Source organism: Plecotus auritus, assembly GCF_963455305.1.
Source record: "Plecotus auritus genome assembly, chromosome: 8".
In the NCBI taxonomy this organism is placed as follows: domain Eukaryota; kingdom Metazoa; phylum Chordata; class Mammalia; order Chiroptera; family Vespertilionidae; genus Plecotus; species Plecotus auritus.
Window position 1 is genome coordinate 131,853,216 of NC_137782.1, and position 15,282 is coordinate 131,868,497.

At 50.7% G+C, this 15,282-nt stretch overlaps 1 long non-coding RNA gene across 2 annotated transcripts in view; it reads left to right on the forward strand.

The window, feature by feature from the left end:
• The window catches only part of LOC308257046, a 145,478-nt gene that overhangs the window by 126,798 nt on the left and 3,398 nt on the right, over window positions 1-15,282 (forward strand). For both annotated transcript variants that reach the window (XR_013961504.1, XR_013961506.1), the window contains exon 7: window positions 15,016-15,122. This is a non-coding gene — a long non-coding RNA (uncharacterized lncRNA). The remainder of the gene's footprint in view (window positions 1-15,015; window positions 15,123-15,282) is intronic.

A 15,282-nucleotide genomic window follows, 5' to 3' on the forward strand; every position in this document is an offset into this window, starting at 1 on the left:
TATTTTCTCCATAATTCCTACCATCATTGCTAATGGAGTCATAAATCCTCTAATCATTTCAAACTACAATATTATAGCATCAGAATTGCCCCTTATACCCTAAAGTTATTTGTGAGGTGTCTTGATTGGGGAATGGGAAATTACAGTGTTTGTTAACACATGGGAAAGGATCTGCCTGGCAAGTAGGTTCCTATAGCCACCCGGGAGCCAGGATTGGGGGCAGAACACAAGGCCAGGGACAAGTGTTGGCCTGCATGGGTCACCCAGGGGACTTCTGGGAGAAGGGGATGTGGCGACACCAGGGTGGCCTGCGGGGGGAGGACAGCTTCTCCCTGGAAGGACTTGGAATGCGTCTGAAACTGGAGAGGCAGGATGGAGTGGGGGGGAGGGGTTCCCAGATCTGGGAATGGGGTGTCTATCTCTTTTAGGGTCTACCTCATAATCTGCTTCCAAATGCCTGCCCCCCTCTCTGGAATGAGCAGGGCCAGGAATCTGAAAATCCCAACCAAAAGGGGGACCGTGGGTACAAAGCTCTGAGAGCTTTCATTGGGAGGCGGGAAGGGCCTCTTCCCCTCCCTCCTGAGGGTTCGGTGAGCCTGTCCTGAGGTTTCCACTGGGACACCCCGAGACAAGCAGCTTGCCCGGAGGGTGAGTATGACTTGCCCCTGGACCTCTGGAAGCTAGTCTGAGCTGAGAGCCACTGCTCCCCCTCGAATTCCAGCTGATTCTCTGAAAACCGAGGCACCTGCTCAGCCCCTGAGCCTCGTGATTACTGAAGCCCAGCCCTGGGCAGCCAAACAGCGTCAGCCTCAGGGTGATGGGCGGGTCTGCTTCAGGGGGAAGTCTTTTCCCAGGAAAGTGAGGCCTGGAGGAGGGTGGGCCCAGCGAGAAGCCTTGAAGTGGAGACAGAACCAGAGAAGGAGGTAGGAAAATGGGGAAGGAGGTCCTCTCCTCTCCCCCACCTCCTGGGTCTCCCTTCTTCAGTTTGGTTTTCAACTTGTAACAGAAGCTGCTTGTCTACTAGGCCAAACCCTGCCCTGAGGGGACAACCCAGGTGGCACCTCCCTGTAACATATTTCCTCCAGGTCCTTCAGCTCCTAGCCACAGGCTGGGCTGAGGCGGGGAGGTTGTGGAGTGGTGGGTGGGGAAGCGGGCAGGGGCGCGGACACAGGGAATGGGTGCCAGGCCAGAATTCCAGGGCAGCACCCAAGTTGCCCTCTCCCTGCCCTTCCCCATGCACAGCAAGCTGGTGAACAAGAGCGGGCGACCTGTGTCCCAACTGCAGGGACCTCTCCTCCCTGTTCTGAGCCACCGGTTCTCTCCTGGGGGAGCATGAGTGCCCGGCTGGGGCCCGCGTGAGGAGGCCCCATGGAGGAAGGAACTAGGTGGTGGTTCTTACTAGAGTGCCGTATGTCTCACCCGGAGTGAGACTTAAGACAGGTACAGTGTGTGTGTGTGTGAGGGGGTTACCAGTGCCAGCCCCCCCGTGTGTGAAGGTGAAACCTGGGCTGTGGGTGGTGAATGCCGCTCTCCTAGGAGCAGAGTATCAGGGAGAGCCCTGGAGAGCAGCCAGGGAGTGGGTCGGCCACATCGCCGAGGGCTGATGCCTGGATGAGGAGTGTGAGGTAGCTTGCAAGGAGTGTTTGAATGGTGGAGGACAAGAAAGATCTATCTGGCTTCTAGGTGTAGGTTGGAGTAAAAGAGCAGCAAAGAATCTAGCTTGAAAGCCCTGGCAGTATTCAGACTTAGGACCTGCATTTGAGATGATGGAAAGGAAGAGACAGAGGCAGGCATCAATGTGAAGCTCTAACCCTAGCTGCATTGGAATCGCCTGGGAAGAGCAATTACTAGTAAAGCTGGTTCTCCAGATGGGCCCAATGAGCAGCCGGCTCAAGGAGCCCAGCTTAAATCTCAGGTGTATCCACCTCCTCTGCTCCTGGGACCAGCAGGAAGGTGCCTGAGCACCAGCTGGGAGCTGATTAGAAACACAGCATCTCATCCTCAGCCAGGCCGGCACCTGCATCCGACCAGACCTCCAGGTGATTTGCATGCACACGTATGTCTGAAAGGCCCTGGCCTAGAACATTCTGATCCAGTGAAAGGGCAACTTACGGCCCCCACAAGACCCCTCTCTTCTAACAATGACCACTACACACTCTATGCCTCCCAATTCCCAACAGTGCTAGGTAATTTCTCATGCTTTTATCCAGCAAACATTTATTTTTAAGCTTTTGTTTAATTTCAGACTTTCAGAAAATTTGCAAGAGTAGTACAAAGAATTTTCATATACGTTTAACCTAATTTCCCCCAATATTAACATTTTACCAATTAACATTATCATTATCTCTCTCTCTGTATCTATAAGTATATGAACTGTTTGAAAATTGCAAATATGATACATATTTACTCCTCAACACGTTAGTGTTTATTTTCTATAGGAGGAAGGAATCCTCTTATGTAACCACAGTATAACGATCAAAATCAGGACATTAACTTGGTATAATCCTGTTATCATCTGCAGAGCATATCACATTTCCCCAATTATCCCATTAATGATCTTTATAGCAAAAGGAACCAATCCAGCCACACAATGCATTTAGTCATCTCATCGCTTTAGTCTCCTTTAATCTGAACAGATCCTCAGTCTGTCTTGTCTTTCGTGACCATGACATTTATGAAGAGACCTGGTCACTTACTTTGTAGAATATGAACCTACATTTTCTCATGATCAGATTCAGATTGTACATTTTTGGCAGGAATACCCAGAAGCACATCATGTCACAAGGCATGGGATTTAATAACGGAATAAATGCTTATTCATTTCAGTACTGGTGATTTAACTTTAATCAGTTGGTCAAAGTGGTGTCTGTCAGGTTTTTACATTGTAAAGTAATTTTTCCTGTGTAGTTAATGAGTTTCTTCTGGGTTGATTCTCTGAGAAATATGTTATATATAAAATATATAAATAGCTTGTTTCTCGTCGGACTGTCGCCTACTGGATCCATTGATGGTCCTTGCCTGCAATGTGACCTTTCAGTTCTGCCCCCCTGCATTTGTTAGCTGGCACTCAACTCTAAAGAAAAGCTTTCCCTTCCTGTTTATTTCTTTACTCTCTGTGTGTACCACTGTGGGCTCACAGACTTATTTTATTCCATCAGTTGTACTCTATTACTATCGTTGTTTATTTTAATGTTCCAATTGCTTCAGATTTGGCCTCAGGAGCCTTTTCACACTGGCTCGTGTCTTCTTGGGACGAGTCCCCATCATCATCTGAGCCCTTCCTTATTTTCTGTCACAAGATGTTCCAGGTTCATCTTGTACCTTCCTTGCACCAGCCCTGGAATCAGCTGTTTCTCTGAAGAGCTCTGGTTCTTTTTTTTTTTTTTTTTAATTGATTTCAGAGAGGAAAGGAGAGGGAGAGAGAGATAGAAACATCAGTGATGAGAGAGAATGATTGATTGGCTGCCTCCTGCACGCCCCACATTGAGGATTGAGCCTACAACTGGGTCATGTGCCTTTGACTGGAATTGAACCTGGGACCACAGGCCGATGCTCTATTCACTGAGCCAAACCGGCTAGGGTGAGCCCTGGTTCTTTTTGGTAGAGCCTGGTATGCAGAAAACAGTGTCTGCGTGTTAGGTGTGCTCATTGCTACTGAGTGTCACGACCTCTTAAGTCTCTCAGTGCTACAAAAACATGTAGTATATCTGTATATGCTTCTATATCTATCACTCTCTATATTAAAAATCTGAGGTCACACTGACACCTACAATTCCAGCCCAGCACCATAGGGTCTATTCTAACCTTCCCCCTTTCCTTGTTTGTAACTTCTTTTCCCAACAATGAGAAACCTGGCTCCAGAAAGTAGTTTCAGAATACTAACCCATATGTCTATGAAAAACACACCTAGAAGCAACCAGTTGTTAAACACCTCCTCGGTGCCAGGTGTGGGTGGTCCTTAGCAGCCAATAAGACAAATTATGCAATGAGACTGCGGTCACCTTAAGAAATGCTGAGGCTCACAGCTGTGCATGGCTTTAGGGTGCCAGTCTGAAAGGACTGCTTTATCTTGAGGACACAATGTGCCCATCAGGAGGCCAGCTGGAGTCAGAGACCAAAGGCCACAAGTCGTCTCGTGGCGATGACGAGGGAGTGGCCAGTCTCCATGCCCCAGAGAAGTGACCTGGCCTGCCCACCTGGTCCTCAGCCACTGAGGGCACACTGAGGCAGCTGCCAGCTGACGCCACCACACATTCCAGTCCTATCAGTCACCAGCCTCTCCAGAGTCCCCTGTTGCCAAGCAACCCAGGGTAATAAATGAGGCTTCCCTGGCTGGGCTGCAAGGAGGGCAAACTCTGGTCAGGCCACTCTGACCATCGACTCCGCCCAGCTGGTTCTGTGCCTCATTGTGGGTTCGTGCATTGGTTCTCAAGTTCTGACTGCTCAGATACAGTGGGCAGGCCTTCCCCAAGCCTGGACGGGCCAATTCTTTAAGGCACGTGGGGCCAACCTCGTCCTGCTCCACCTCTCTGGGTTCCCATTAGAGTCTCTTGATGCCTGGGAAGTGCGTGAGATAGGTGCTAGCCTCTAGGGATTTACAGTCTGAAGAGGGAGCAGCCAGGCCTGTCCTGTGTCCCCTCCCATCTGTTCAGGACTCAGGGACAGGCACATGGTGGGGTTGGAAAGGGCTCCACAGGGGAGATATTTAAGCTGTGTCTTGAAAGACAAGTGGACATTTCCCAAGAAGAGGTGGGAGAGAGGGAGGGAAGTTAGGAAAGGGAGCAAGGAAGAGCGGGGCTGGTGCAGGTGCAGGCTAACGGGGGCTGGGAGAGGGGCACAGGCCAGTGTGGAGGATCCTGAATGACTTTTAAGGAAACCGCAGAAGGCCAGGGATAGCCGGTGCTGCATTTCTTCAGCTCTAAGATGCACTCAATTAAAACGTACATTATAAATTTAATATTTTTTGGAGAAAGAAAAAATAAACCCTGTAACATAAATGTATGTACCAACAGTACACCTTGGTTAAGAAGCAGTAAAATGTGTGTGGGAGTGGTGATAGTGGAAGTGGGTCCTAACGTCCAGAAAATGATTGACTTCAGCTCAGGTACCACCAAGTCAGCTCCATGCAGCGGCCTGGTGGGTGGTGCTGAAAAGGATTCTGGGACTATGTTCAGACGCAGACAGAAAGATGCCATGATTGATTAGTGATGTCTGCCCTGGGAACAAGCATGGAGAGTAAGCCCTGCTCCTCTGCTGTGTCGTCAGGGCCTTCAGCCTCAGGGGGGAGCCGGGAAGAGTTGTAGGCAGGGATGTGACATGCTGACATCTGTGTTTGTAACGCCTCTGAGCCTCAGTTCACAAACTCAGTGAGGTGTGAGGCATGTCATTTTTAAATGATTTTCCAGAATTAAAGCTAATTATGTCCAACTCTCAGCCAGCCTGCAGAGACAGCCACTCTCAGTCTTCCTGGGCACTCCCTCCCTGCTCTGGACTAGGGAAGGTCCCAGAGTCTTAGGCAGCATTGAAGGGGGGTGGGAAGCTACAAGTCCTGATGCCCAGATGCCCTCTCACCACGGAGACGCCCGAGCTCCTGTCCATGAGATCCCTTCAGGCCTTGCGGCTGTGCGGCTTCTGGTGGGGGGAGAGTAGAAGCCCCCATCCCAGGTCCTGCCTTCCCAGGACACCAGCAGCCCCTCCCTGTGATGTCCTGCCACTTCCTTAGGCTGAGCCGCTGGGTGATGTGTGGGTGCCTGTTCTCTCTAGGACTGACCACCATCCATTTGGTCCAGCCGGACTGTCTTCCTCATCTCCTCTTACGCACACCAAGGCCACCCCCCAACGCCCCGACCAGGGCCCTTGAACATATTCCCATCCATGGGTTTAGGCAGAGAGAAAGATGGGGAAGAATAGTGTCATATCTCACAGGCAGCACTGGCTTGGCTCAGTGACTCAGAGAGCCCCGAAAGGCCAGGCTACTTACTGAGACGGAAGAATCGGGAGCAAAAGCACACATTCGTTTTGTCCTGTCCCCCAGCCTGGGGAGGGGACGGCAATGAGACTGGATGGAGGGAGTGGGTTGTTGAGGATTCTGACCTGGCCCCGGGGGAAGGCTGAGGAGGCTCCGTGAGGAAGGGCACGGATTCTGGAGGTGAAAGGAGGAGGAGCCAGCAGGACCCGGGGCATCCCTTATGGGAGGTGAGAGGGACAGCCTCAGGCAGCAGTTCTCACTGGGGACAGCTTTGCCCCCAGGGCACATTTAGCAACATCTGGAGACAGTTTTGGTTGTCACAACTTGGGAGGCCGTGCTGTTGGCATCTAGGGGGTAGAGGTCAGGGATGCTGCTGACCCTCCCACAATGCACAGGGTGCTCCCGTAGCTCCCCCGCTGGCAACACGGAATTCTCCAGCCCCAAACGTCCATGGTGCAGAGGCCGAGAAACTGGCCTGCAGTGACATGCAGGTTGCCGATTTGGCAATTTCTGAGTCTCACAAAACTCTTGCAATGTCGGTTTTGTCCCCATTGAACAGATGGGGAAACTGAAACCAGGGGAGGTGTCAATGCTGAACCGAGGCTGGAGTTGAAGCCGACCTGACTTAATGTGTTCAGTTCATCGGCTGGAGCAGCCCGGACAAAGGTTCGGTCAAAGCGAAGTCAGGTTGTTCCCATCTGTCGTAAATAGAGCAGGGCAAGACAAAGGCGGGGACATGAATTTGAAAGGCTTAAGTATCTAACAAATAGATATTGTTTAACTAAACAGTGTATAAGATAGTTATAAAACTCACAACCATGGAGACATTCATTGTTATTTGATCAATTTATGAAAATAAAAAGTTCATCAAAATCATCAGCCACGCAGCGGAGACATGGTTGGGTGAAGATAAGCTGGGAGGAAAGACTCCTGAAACCTCCACAAAATTCAGACCCTTCTCTTTGATTGTTACTTACTGTTGCGTGGTTAATTTTTTCATCATTTAAATTCCTTTCTGTGTTTTTTTGTTTTGTTGTTCTTTCTACAAAAAGCAATGAGTGCCCATGTATAGGAAAACCAGAAAATGAGGTCACTCCAATTACATACATAAATAAACTTCATGGAGAACGTGGCACCCACTCCCCCTCCGTAGGTCAGACGTGGCATATTCTTCCAGACCTTTCTCTTTAGACATTCATACGGATGTGTTTTTCTTCCTTCTTTCATTTTCTTTCACTCTCTGATTCTTTTTCCTTCTTTAGCAAAAGTAGGATTATGTAGTACTCTCTGTTTTATAAATACCCAGATATGATTAAACCTATCCCCCGTTTTTTGGACATTTCGCTGTTAGAAACCTCACAGAACAGTAGTGAAAGGAAAGGACTGCAATCACGTACAACACACATCTCACAGCTGGACACAGGCACGCACAGTAGGAGTCGTTTTGTATGCTATTCTAAAACAAATAGGCCAAACTGAACCATGGTGCACAGAAATGCAGGCTCAGGAGGCAAAATGATAGACAAGCGCGGGCGTGATTACGGCAGAAGCTGGGGCCCCTGGGCCAGCAGGGTCTTCCTTCTTGCCTGGGCTGTTCTCCAGGTGATCACTCACTAAGTGGCACGTTGCGTTCTCGGCACCTTTATGACATCGCACAGTACGTTTTAAGAAATGAACAGGATTAAATAGTTGGCTGAAGTATTAACTGGAAACTTAAAGCAGAGGGTAAAACGGATTTAAGCCAACCACTTGAAGAGGCACAAAAGGATGCACTCCACCGCCGTGCTACATAAAAATCCCAATTAAAAAAAAAACAATGCGAGTATAGTTTTAGACCAAATTGTCCTTTGGGCTGAGTTGTCTCTCCCTCCCCCTCCCCCCCCACCCCCACCCTCACCTCTTGTTCTCAACCAGATTGTTTTCTATCAGGTAGCTTTTGCTTTTGACCAGTCACCTGGATTATGTGAAAGCCTAGGACAGTGGTCGGCAAACAGCGGCTCTGTTGACTAATGAGTTTGCTGACCACTGGCCCTCACTGTGGTGCTTTCCTACAGCCCTGATGCTGATCAAGTCCTTAATTTGCAGTAAAACCTCACTCACTCTGTTTTACCATCTTCCCTCGGGGCCTGTGACATTGGCGACCACTGGTCTGCCTTAGCTCTGAGCCTGAAGTTTGTCTCTGTCTCTCACCCACCGACAAGTGTGTCTCACTGAGCACAACCCCCGCCCCCCCCACACCCCCGCCCCACGTGCGGGCGCTGTTCTAGGTGCTGGGACAGCACAGTGGCAAGTTCAGTCTCTGCTCTGGCTCAGCCCCATTTTTACACCAAACAGACACCAACATTACTGTGTCATGTGGTAATGAGAATGCAATCCGGGCCAGGGGATAGCAGGGAGAAGTGGTGAGGGATGTACAATGTTATGCAAAAGGACTTAGAGGGCCTCGGGGATAAGGGGACATTGCGCAGAGACCTGAGTGTAGTGAGGGAACAGCCAGGTGTCATGGGGAAGGCATTCCAGGTGGAAGGAGTAACACGTGCAAAGGCCCTGAGTGTCTGGGAACAGCGCACGGGCCAGGGCTGGTGGGGCGGAGTGTGTGGGGGAGGGGCGTCAGGAGGGGGCTTGCCACTGGAGAGACTCAGATGTTCTGCTGAGCGATGGAGCTCCATAGGAGGGTTTTGTGTCAAGGAGGGCTGGAACCTGATGTCTGTCTTCAAAGGATCTATTCTAGGCCTTGGGGAGAGCCTGGGGGTTGGGGGTGCAGAACCTGGGAGGAAGCAGGGAGACCAGCTCAGGCTATCCTGAGGCCCAGGGCTGCCCCGATCTGGGCCGGTGGCCCCTCTTTCACTCGGATTTGCTCTCCAGCCTCTGCGTGTGGCACAGAGGGTCTTCCCTCTGCGAAGGTCCCGTCCCTGAGACTCAGCGTCGAGCCCTTTTCTCTTTGACCCTCTGGCTGTAAACAGCTTCCCTCTGTCCGTTCATGGCCAAGTGCGGGAGCCTCACTTACCTCTGTCCCAGGGGCACCCGCCCATCAATCAGGCAACTAGGGTGCCACCTTGCTACCTTGGGGTCACCCCAGCTGTGGGGAATGTGCCATCCATATTGGACTCCAAATTATTGTATTCATGTCATAATAGGACGGGGCTAGGGACAGTGGCAGATCAACCAGCGCCCACTAACTTAATTTTGGTGGGGCCATGAGTAATTTGTTAATAAAATGCTGAAATTTGCAAGTCACTTTCTTTTTTAAATGTGCAACAGAGCAGAGTCCAGGCTAGTCCTGTAAAAATGTTGTTCTCGTTTATTTGCAGTCCAGTGCACTTTCTTCAACTGCGAGAAAGGGTGGTGCTCCTCCTGCTCTGACAGGTGACTCAGACCCAGGTCAACTCCGCTGCTGTCTCCAGCCTCTGGCCTCGGTGGAAACTCCTAGAGCCCCGGTTCCTCTAGACCCGTGGTCGGCAAACCGCGGCTCGCGAGCCACATGCGGCTCTTTGGCCCCTTGAGTGCGGCTCTTCCACAAAATACCACGGCCTGGGCGAGTCTATTTTGAAGAAGTGGCGTTAGAAGAAGTTTAAGTTTAAAAATTTGGCTCTCAAAAGAAATTTCAATCGTTGTACTGTTGATATTTGGCTCTGTTGACTAATGAGTCTGCCGACCACTGAGCTAGACAGTGAGTGGGGAGTACCTTCAGCCCTGAGGCAGCACCCTTCTAGTCTGGCCAGTTTGCTTCCAGTACTTAAAAAACAAAGTAACAAAACTAAACTAAACACCCCACACTCTCCTTTCCTCTCCATACTCTCAACTCCAGTAAACGCACTCTTGCTTAGTCAAGCTCACTTCCCTCTGCTTGCGAAAGGAAAGACCAGAGCATTTTTTTTTTTTTTATCATACACAGAGGCGCTCTTATACAACCACGTCTTCCTGTTCTCTACAAAGGTGCATTTGAGATGTCTTCCAAAATCACAGGCATTGCCATAGGAAAAAAATGAAAAAAAATCAACATCAGAGAATTTCAGACAAAAATATACGAATCACCGGGTCTCACATCATTACTAAAGGTGAGGTGTGAATTTGGCTCTGAGCTTCCTGACAGCCAAAGCAAGAAGAGGAAAATGGTGCATTTAAATGATTCACTGTTTTCCTGAGGAAGGGAAAGTGATGGGATTTCTGGACTGAGTTCTGAAAGGTGGTTTTGCCCAACATTAAAGGACCTCAGTGTGATGGGGAGAAAGCAGTGCCTCACCAGGGCCTGCTGATCATCCATTTCCACAGATGCCTCTTCTGGGCTCCGAGTTGTTCCATGCCCTGTGCTGGTCTGTGCTTGGCTGGCAGCTGCTTTGACCAAAGCTTTTGACTGCAAAGTTGCAGAGACTTGTCACAACTTCTGCAGTAACTTGGAGTTTACACTTGAAGTGTGGTGTCTTCCTTGAATGTATGGCTAGAGCTCTAGCTACTATTGTTCTGAGTTTCCTTTCTGTTGGAAAGGTACATGCAAATGCTGGGACTTCAGGCATCTGCCACATTGCAGATGAAACACTTGCAAAATGTCGGCATTTTAGCCAGTGTCTCTCTCGCTGAGCCACTCCTGCGCTTCCTCTGAGAGTCTGAGCTGCCCTGCAGGGCTGGAGGGGTTTTGGGGCTTGTGACTTTCTGAACAGCACCTAGATGAGGTACCGCCTGAAGAATGCCCCTTGCCCGCTGTTGGCTCAGTCTGTCCCTGAGTCGCCCTCTTCTCGCTCCCCTTTTCAGTTTAACCACTTCCTGCCCACGATTTGTTGTCTGAATAGCACAGTCAGAATGACATATTTGAACACTCCCCTACCATCTGGTGTCATTTTCCCTTAAGGCTGATTACTTGTTCAAGTGTCAGAATTTTGTCTTCTGGAAATCTGCAGTCCTGCCAGTGCTCCGTCTCCTCTCCTTGTCAGCATCATCACTGTAATCGCTCTGATGTACTGGATGCTTCCTGAACGCCAGGCCCTGGGCTAGGCTCTCTTTCATCCCTTACCTCTCGAATCCCCCCTTCCCCAAAGCCCTGGGCAGTAAGTTCAGTTAGGCTTCTGGATGCACAGGTTTTACATCCGTGAATTTAACAACCAATATGAAAAGACTCTTAAAAAGAAATCCCAGAAAGTTCTGAAAAGCAACCCTTGAATTTGCCACGTGCTGAGCACTGCTCTGAGCCCCACGTGGATGAAGCATACCTGCTCAGCCTACCTGCCAATACAGGTTCTATGCAAATACTATGCCATGTTATATAAGGGGCCGGAGCATTCTTGGATTTTGGTATCCGAGGGGGAGGGTGTCCTGGAACCAATCCCCTTGGATACTAAGGGACGACTGTACCATCCTCACTTTACAGACTAGGAAAGCAGAGCCCAGGACAGTTGCCCAGGTCACCGAGTGTAAAGGGTGGAGTTGCCACTGGTCCTTAGATCCATCTGACTAGTCTGTGTGCTTGACCAGCACCCAGGACCCCTTTCAAGGTAACTACCGGGCGTGGCAGCCATGGCACCCCTCCCCCCAGAGTCTCTCATTCTACTTGGCCAGCTTGCTCACATCTACACTAATAAAAGAGAAACATGCAAATTAACCACCACTCTGCTATACCCACAAGCCACGCCCACCAGCCAATCAGGAGAGAGTATGCAAATTAACCAAATCAAGATGGTGGCCAGCCACGGAGCTGGAGCAAGCAGGAGGCTTGGGTTGCCCCCGACAATGGAGGAAGCTTCCCGCCCTGGCCGGCCCTGGCCTCTGCTCAAGGCTATGAAGTTTTAATTATAGAATTTAAGTAAATCCTAGATACTTGCTTCCAGCCAGCCCTGGCCTCCACTCAAAGAAGTGCTGAAAAAAAAAAAAAGAAAGAAAGGAGGGGCTGAGACCTTGGGTCGCTGGGGGTGATCAGGCCAGGATGGGACGGCAAGGTCTGTTGGGGGTAAGCAGACCAGCAGGGGGGCCAGTTGAGGGTGAGCAGGCCGTCAGTGGGGGTCAGTTGGAGGTGATCAGGATAGTGGGGGGGCTGTTGGGGGTGAGCAGGCCAGTGGGGAGGGAAAGTGGGGGTGAGCAGGCCAGCAGGGAGGTCAGTTGAGGGTGAGCAGGCTGGCACGGGGGGCAGTTGGGGGTGATCTGGCTGGCAGGGGGGCCTTTGGGGGTGAGCAGGCTGGTAGGCAGAGTGGTTAGGGGCAATCAGGCAGGCAGGCAGGTGAGCGGTTGGAGCCAGCAGTCCCGGATTGTGAGAGGGATATCTGACTGCCAGTTTAGGCCCAATCCCTGTAAACTGGCAGTAGCACATCCTTCAAGGAGTTCCAGACTGGAGAGGGTGCAGGCCGGGCTGAGGAACACCACCCCCCATGCACGAATTTCGTGCACTGGGCCACTAGTTTGATCATAATGAGCTCCAGTGCTTTATGATAACAGCATCTTCTACCTTCTGGGGTTGGGAATATTGAAAGGCAAGAGTTTGTCAAACACTCTGATTTTAACCAAATGACCATTTTAATGGATGGATATTGGGTCTTTCATCCCCACTGGCTACTCTGTGGGGCTGGGGACAGCCCCTAGGTGTTACCCAGCCTGGCCATCTGAATGGCCAATAGGGTTGGCGAGCTGGTGTGTTTCTCCCTTTTTTCTGTCCCATTGGCCCTCCCAGGCCCATGGATTCCTTAAAGGTAGACACATTCTGACCCAGAGCTTTCTACCTTGAGTCACATCGCGCACCTCTGCCCCAGGTGCGGCCAGGAGGACCCTATAAAAGTCTCCTCCCTCTTCTTTCAGGGCCTCAGCGAACCTGTTTGGCCCCTGGTCCCCCAGCTCTGTCTTGTCTTTGGGGCCATACCCTTTGCTTCTGTGCTGGCTCTTGCCTCTGTTGCCCCACTAAATCCTGAGCCTGCCTTCCTGCACATTGAGGGAAGCTCCAGCCTGGCAGAGCCCGCCCTCCTGTCTGCTGAGAGGCCAGTCACTCTCCCACCATGCATCTTTATTCCCCTCTGGAAGATACGTTCACCCCGAGGCAGCAGTCGGCAGCCCCATCCACCTTGACTGGTCTCCACAAGGACAGAGTGGGCAAGTATCTTACCACCCAGTTAGTGCCACGCCCTGAGCAATGCTTCCTGTGCAGCCCCCTGCCTGGGGGGCCCTCGGTCATTGGGAGCCGAATGTCCCTAGTTGATGGGAAGGCCCAAGAAAGCAATAATGAGGAGTTGCTATTGCAGAGACTCTTGGCAGAGATCCTTGATGTCCCTCCTCCTCTAGGTCACAGTGACGTCGGAGAGGTAGACCGAAGAGGGACTCCAAGGCCGCAGGGGAAGTTGTGTTAGTAAAGACTGATTGGATAAGTAAAGTGATGTCATGGGGTCCACAAACAAACAGATGCGGTGTGGAAAGAATGTCTTCAATCCCGAACAGGATGTCTTTGCCCAGGAGCATGCTGGGTGATGACACAAGACGCCCCAGGAGGTTCAGCAGCCCGGGTTATTCCTCACGATAGGCAGGGAGGGGAGTAAGGATAGAGGGAAGCGTGATGACTTAGCAATGAGAATCCACAATTGTCTTGTGCATTCACAATTTCTGCCCCATTAACTGAAACCTAAGGCTGCTCTACGGTACATGAGTAGCTGCATTCAAAGGCTTAAAAAAGGAAAGTTGCTTTACTTGGAAAACTGATTACAGTTGGACATTGCTCTTGCAGGAATGGAGGCAAAGGAATGGGGCTCTGGAGTCAGAGCTCGCTGGCAAATGCCTCACCTGTCTCCCAGCTTTGCCATCTGTGAAATGGTGTCATGATGGCACTCCCCCACCCCCACCCGAGGGCTGTGTGAGAGGTCATGGAGGCAACGAGCACTCAGGACATGTGGGTTAAACAATATTGTGACATGGACCGTAGAGTGTAACGAAGGACACTCTTCATCAGGCGACTGTGGACAAAGTCAGGAAACCTTGGAGTAAGATTTGTCATCTTGTGGGGAGGCTTTCTGTACGTGAGAGCTGTCTCCTTAATTATCTGTGGTTCAGAGCTTCCTCTCCTCAGCCGCAGTGAGCAGGGACCCTGAACCCCGTGGTAGAAGATAGTTTTCTTCCATGTTCACTCTTGTAGTTCACTCTTTGGTGGGTTCAATTTGGAGCCTGTCCAGAGGGGGATCCTAGAATCGCATCCTAGACAGGCCCAGCACGTGGCTGCTAATTTTTGGAGAAAGCAGGAGAGCCAGGCCACTTTCCCCAAGTAGAAGTCGCAGAAAGATCCTTTCTCATAAGACCCGCAGGCTGCATGCCACATAGTTAACTCTGAGGGTACCATAAAAACCTTTGAAAAGTTTTAAGCGGGCCCGGCTGGTGTGGCTCAGTGGTTGAGCATCGACGGTTTGATTCCTGGTCAGGACACATGCCTGGGTTGCGGGCTCGATCCCAGTGTGGGACGTGCAGGAGGCAGCCGATCAATGATTCTCTGTCATCATTGATGTTCTCCCTCTCCCTCTTCCTCTCCCTCCCTCTCTGAAATCAATAAAAATGTATTTAAGTGGTTTTTAGAATAAGTCACTGGTCAAGAAGGAGAAAGACACCCTTTTCCTTCCTCTTGACTCTAAGTTTGTGCTCTCTTGGGGGAGCCAGAGGAGTCGGGTCAGCAGGCTTGCCAGGCCGAGGAAGGAGGTCCGTGCCAGGCAGTCCCACTGGAGGCCAGCTCAGAGCGGGTGTTCAATCCCTGCTTGCTAAATGAATTAATACATTTAAATGAACCGAAGGGGGTAATATGTAAAAGAACCAACCTGCTCCACTGGGTTCCTTTCCTCCTCTCAACGAGTTGTGTCATACACGAGGTCTTTCTCAATGTGGTGTCCTCCCTGCACGTGTCCCATCGCTCACCACACACTCTCAGCCTCCAGGCCACCCCCTGAACACTTGCCTCTTCTTTCTCAGCAAGTCTCCTTTCCTAGTGAATGCCCACTCTTTCCCCAGGGCCCAACTCGAATGCCACCACCTGATTTCTCACAGCATGTCTCTGTACAAGTTTATTCCACAAGTAACTCTACTGGTGTTATCTTTCCCGTCAGACCGCGGCTGCTGGAAAAACAGGAAGTCTTGTCTGTCGCGTGCTGCCTGTATTGGAGGTGTCACAATGACGAGGGAGCCAAGAGGAGTGCAAGAGCAGGGGACATGGGTAAGTGGAGCAGCCGGTGCTGTTACTAATTCTGATCAACAAACAGGCTCAACTGAAGCCACACAATTGAAACTCTCGGCACAGGATCCAAGGGCCAGTGGATTTTCCATGAAATGAAAAGAAAAAAGAAATCTGATTAACTCAGTTTTGTAAGTAAAAA